Source organism: Pseudorca crassidens, chromosome 3 (assembly GCF_039906515.1).
Source record: "Pseudorca crassidens isolate mPseCra1 chromosome 3, mPseCra1.hap1, whole genome shotgun sequence".
NCBI lineage: Eukaryota > Metazoa > Chordata > Mammalia > Artiodactyla > Delphinidae > Pseudorca > Pseudorca crassidens.
Window position 1 is genome coordinate 168791839 of NC_090298.1, and position 5356 is coordinate 168797194.

Genomic DNA, 5356 nt, shown 5'->3' on the forward strand with positions numbered 1-5356 from the left:
CAGGTCCCGCAGGTAAACAAGTAATTACTCAGCGTATGTCCCTTGCAATACTTGGGACATACTTACGCTAAAAAAAATTTCACTGTGCATCTGAAATTCACATTTAACTGGGGGTCCTATATTTTTACTTGCTAAATCTACTACCCGAGGCCAGGGGCTCTGGGAGAAGCAAAACTGCTTACCAACATCCCCCCAGACTTGCTCCTCTGCTGGTCCCAGCCTCAGGGGTGGTCCCACTGTCCCTCCACCCTCACCCGTCACTGGATTCCCAGCCAGAGGCCCGTATCAGCCTCACCTTCCAAACCATGGCCCGTCACTCTCCCGCTGCAGTCTCTCTCCCATCTGCCCCTCATCCTCAGCAGAGGGGGCCACGAGTTCCTGCCTGCCCCCCAGATATCCGGCCCCCCTTCCCTGAATCTCAAAGGTTCCACGCCTCCATCCCCAGAGATCTGAACGGGGCCCCTCCTCTGCTCTGAGTCTGACAGTTGCTCCCCACTGCTCCCACAATAAAGGCCCAAAACCTCTGCTGGACATTGGAAGCCCCGTCCCCAGCTCCAACAAACCCCTATACCCAACCTCCCAGCCCCCCTCTCCTCAAATGAGCTGTGGTTTCCCAAAAGCTGCCTGTTCTCTCAGGTCCCCAGGTATGGCCCGTCACCCCCAACCTGAGTCAGGTCCCATCCTTTCTCTGCCCACAGGCCTCCATGGCTCCCACCTTCCTGAGAGTAAAAAGCCAAGTCTCCCCGGGGTCCACAATGTCCTGCACGACCTGCCCCTGTCCCCTCCCTGTCCTTACCTCCTCCCTCTTTTCCCCCTTGCTCTCTGCTCCAGACACACAGGTTCCTTGCCGTTCCTCCAACACACCAGGCATAGTCCTGCCCCAGGGCCTTTGCACATGCTGTTACTGCTGCCTGGAGCACACCTCGTCCTAAAAGCTACACAGTCCAACAGCCTTCCCTCCTCCAGGTCTCGGCTCAACTGTCACCTCCTCGGTGAGGTCTCCCTGGTCTACCTTTAAAAATATATATATATATTTAATTTGGGTGCGCCGGGTCTTAGTTGCAGCACCTGGGATCTTTAGTTGTGGCATGCAGACTCTTAGTTGTGGCATACATGCAGGATCTAGTTCCCTGACCAGGGATCGAACCCAGGCCCCCTGCATTAGGAGCGCAGAGTTTTACCCACTGGACCACCAGGAAAGTCCCTGGTCTACCTTATTTAAACCTGTAAACCACCCCGACTCCCCATCTTCCTTTCCTGCTCTATTTTTCTCCACAACTCTTATCATCTTCTAATATACTATGCATTGACTCTTGCACGTGGTCTGTCTCCCCAACTAGGACATCAGCTCCGTGAGGGCAGGGATGTTCTGTCTGGTTCACTGCTATATCCTGAGCAGGGTACACAAGGGGTGTTTAATAAATACTTCCGGAATGAATAACCATCACTGTTTCTGGAACAGCCTCCTGCACACCCCCCTTCCACCTTTCAAGACTTACCTGAAGCAGGTGGGCTCGTGTTCCTCTCCCAGGTTTCCTTTATCCACAGGATGGCCCAAGATAGCTTTCGAATGCTCCAACATGCCCCTGCTGACCTTACTGCAGAACCTTCTGTGGCTCCCCAGTGCCCTCAGGACTCTGTTGGCCTGGCCCTTGCCAACCTGTCTGGATCCATCTCTCCCCCACCAATACTCCCCATCCCCTGGCCACGGTCTACCCTCCAGCCTCACTCTGCACCTTCACCCTCTCTGTTCCCTCAGCCTGGAAGAGCTTCTCTAGTACCTTCACCTGACTTCATCTCTCAGGCCTCAGATTAGACATCACCTCCTCCTAGAAGCCTTCCAGGACCACCACCCACACCTAAGTCCAGCACCTCTTCTGGGCTCCACCATGCCTGAGCATCCCCATCACAGCCCTGACCACTTCTATTTTAACCACCTGGTCACCAGAGGCAACTTGTCATCAGACAAAGGAGACCCCAGGTCCACAGCACTTTCAGGAACCCACAAAATGGCTTCATTTTAATTTCTCTTAAAATCAAAAGAAACAATGAATAAAATAATACCAATTCAATTGTAAGAGATCATTTGTAGTATCTTTTCATGAAGGGAGGCGTCAAGTGCCTCAGGCCCGTGAAGGTTTTTTGTTGCTGTTGTTGTTTTGTTTTTTGGGGGTTTTTTTTTTTTGGTCGCGCCACGTGGCATGTGGGATCCTAGTTCCCTGACCAGGGATTGAACCCTGCAGTGGAAACCTGGAGTCCCACACACTGGACCGCCAGGGAATTCCCCCCGTGAAGTTCTTAAAGGGGCCCTGCTGATCCCATGTGGGTCTCCCCACTGGACTATGAGTGCTGCAAAGGCAGAGGTCGAGACTGGGTCCCCACGGCTGCCTGGCAGTGGCCTGGCATACAGCAGGCACTTAATAATTGTTGTGTTGAATAACTGAATATCCAGTGAATCGCTGGGTCCTCACAGCCAGGCCTGGCTCACACATCATAGGAGATGCTTGATAAACGGATGGATGGATGGATGGATGGTGGATGGATGGATGGATGGATGGATGGACGGAGGGAGGGTCAGAAGGCAGATTGACCAGGACACCAATCTGGGACCAGCAGCGCCGCCTTGTGGCACACTGCTTGCCTGCCTCTCCCTCTCTTAGGTTCCAGTGGAAAAGTTCTGGGGAGTTTTCAGAGCCTTTCCACTGGAAGGGGATGGAGAGGAGGAAAAGGAGGAGGAGGAAGCAGCAGGCAGTGAACTTAGAAACAAAGACCTTGGGTCCAAATCCCGCAGCCACCTGTTTGTGGCTGTGTGTCCCAGGGAAAACTACATCACCTCTTAATTCTTCAGCTTCCTCATCCAGAAAATGGGGGAAATCCAAATCTGGCCTCTGAATAACGTAATGAAATAGCTCAGAAACAGCAGCTATTTCTTACCTCCCACCCTAGGACTCCTGGACAGGTGCTGTCCTCAAGGAGCCCCCCAAGGCTGGGAAGTGACAGAGTTTTCATGAAGACATGGCTGGGGCAGAGAAGTGGACATGGGTTTGGGGGTAGGGTTGTCAGGTTTAGTAAAAACAACAAAATAAATAGGATGCCCAGCTCAATTTGAATTTCAGATCAACAATGAATAATTTTCTAGTATAAGTATATACAAATATTGCATGGAATACACTTAAACCCCCAAAAGGTATTTGTTGTTGACCTGAAATTCAAATTTAATCAGGAATTCTGTATTTTATCTGGCAAACTTAGCCTGGGGGAGCCTGGGGAGGCAGGCAGGAAGGCTTCCAGGAGGAAGGGGCAGTGGTGCTAAGAGCTGATGGTGTGGCCACCTTTCCTTCCCCTCCCCCACATACACATGCACCCTTGACTGGGTTCACAAGGGACTGGAGGTGGGGTTGATCTCCACACCAGGGAAGAAGGTGAGTGAGGCTGCTCTCCTTTTGTTCAGAAGATGTGGGGCAAAATCATCAGGACTTTATATTCCACATCAAAATTGAGTTACATCCCCTTGACCAGGGATATTTTGACCACATCCCAGCACTGAAGGCCACTTGGAAGCTGAAGGCTACCAGGCATATCTCCTGGTGACTTTCCAGCTGTGTGATCTTGGACAAGTCACTTTACCTCTCTGAGCTCTACACATCGCAGACCTGTTCTCCTCCAGTGCTCTCCCCCCCTCTCACTCTGCCTCAGCCACATAGGGTTTTGGCTGCATCTCCAATTCACCAGGCGTGGTTCAGCCTCAGGACCTTTGCACGTGCTGTTGCTATCATGAGGAATACTCTTCTCCGGATCTCTATGGGTCTCCCTCCTCTCCTCCCTCATTTATGTGCTCAAACGGCACACTGAAAGGCCACCCCTGACCACCCTACTAAAAAGTGTAGCTCCCACATTCTCAATCCCAGTTCTTTGCTTTTCTTGGTAGCATTTACCAATACCAGACCCGTTATGCATTTCACTCATTTATCTAGTTTATCATCCATTTCCCCACTGGGTGGTTAGCATCACAAGGCTGGGATCTATTTTACTCACTTCTGTGCTCCCCTCCCCAGCACAGCAGCTCAGTAAGAATTGTTGAATGAATGAGTAGGAAAAATGAATGAATGAGTGAGTGGGAACAAAGGCCTGCTGCAAATGTGAAATTTGTATCTGCTATAATTTTATATAATTGCTTTAATCATTTGGGGGTTTCAGAGTCACTTAGGAATCGGACAGGCTGCATGTGGTTACTTAAATATGTATATTCAGTTTCTTAGTGGGCAACAGCCATATGGTGCCAGGGGCCACTATACTGCGTGGCACAGAGTTCTAGAACATTCCTCTGATCTCAGAAAGCTCTATCACACAATGCAAGTATAGACCCTTTCAAAAAAAAGAAAAAAAAATGCACTAGTCACAGACACCCCATTTTTTCCATGTTCTTTCCGGAGGTTCCAGAATTCCCACCCCAACACAAATAATTTAGCAGAGGTGGCAAACTTGTGGCCCCTGGACTGGATATGGCTCCATTGGGTTTTATTTGGTCCAGAGGTTTTTTTTTTAAAGAGGCAGGACACTTTGTCTACAGTCTGGAATCCCCATGGATCTGTGAATACGTGGGTGGGTCTCCCCCAAGGTAAAGCTCTGCTCCCTCTAGGCAGGACATGCTGTCACTTTTTTAGCAGAGGCATTTACCTCCTGCCTGGCCCCTGGGGCCATCTGAGTTTGAGACCTTGGTTTATAGACGAAGAGAATAAAGGATTTTTTTTTTTGGTGGGGGGTGGTGAAAATCCAAGTGAGCACCTTCAGGAAGGGGTTGATCCAGGAGTCAGAGATCCAAGAGTTGGCCCCTGCACTGTCCCTGGATGACTGTCTCTGGGTCTCGGTTTTCTCATCTGTAAAATGGGGATGATAAAGGGATACACAGTGTTGGGAGGATAAAGTGGCGTGACGCTGGTCAGGGCAAGTTGCTCATAATGCTGGGTCCAGGTTGGCTCCATCACCCTCTCGCGGAGTGGGGAGAGGGGGAGGAGGGGCGGAGGGGGAGGAGGGGGGGAGGGCTGGCCCCTGACACGCAGGAGGCATCACGCAATGCTCTCTGAGTTCCCACTGCCTCGATCTGGCCACTGGAGAAAGAAGGGCGGGGGACCCCAGGATCGCACTCACCTCCCAGGGCCGAATTCCTAGGGTCCCTGGCAGGGAGGGGCGTCCCTTGGCTGGGTCCAGCGTCGTACAGGTTTCGCCCGCTGGGTGCACAGTCGGCAGGGCGCGCGCCCGCGAAATTCCAGCCCTTCCCAGACTTCACTTGTTGCTCCAACGTCCGGAGCCGGGCGAGGGGCGTGGCCTAGCGGCGGGCGGCCCCCCCAACCAGATT

General features: G+C 51.8%; 1 long non-coding RNA gene across 1 annotated transcript; it reads right to left on the minus strand.

The window, feature by feature from the left end:
- Positions 1-4763: 4763 nt before the first annotated feature.
- LOC137222617 (uncharacterized) lies at positions 4764-5307 on the minus strand. The gene is made up of 2 exons (XR_010942519.1): positions 5149-5307; positions 4764-4877 (listed from the first exon to the last, which is right to left on the minus strand). It is a non-coding gene; the product is annotated as an uncharacterized lncRNA (long non-coding RNA).
- Positions 5308-5356: the final 49 nt, after the last annotated feature.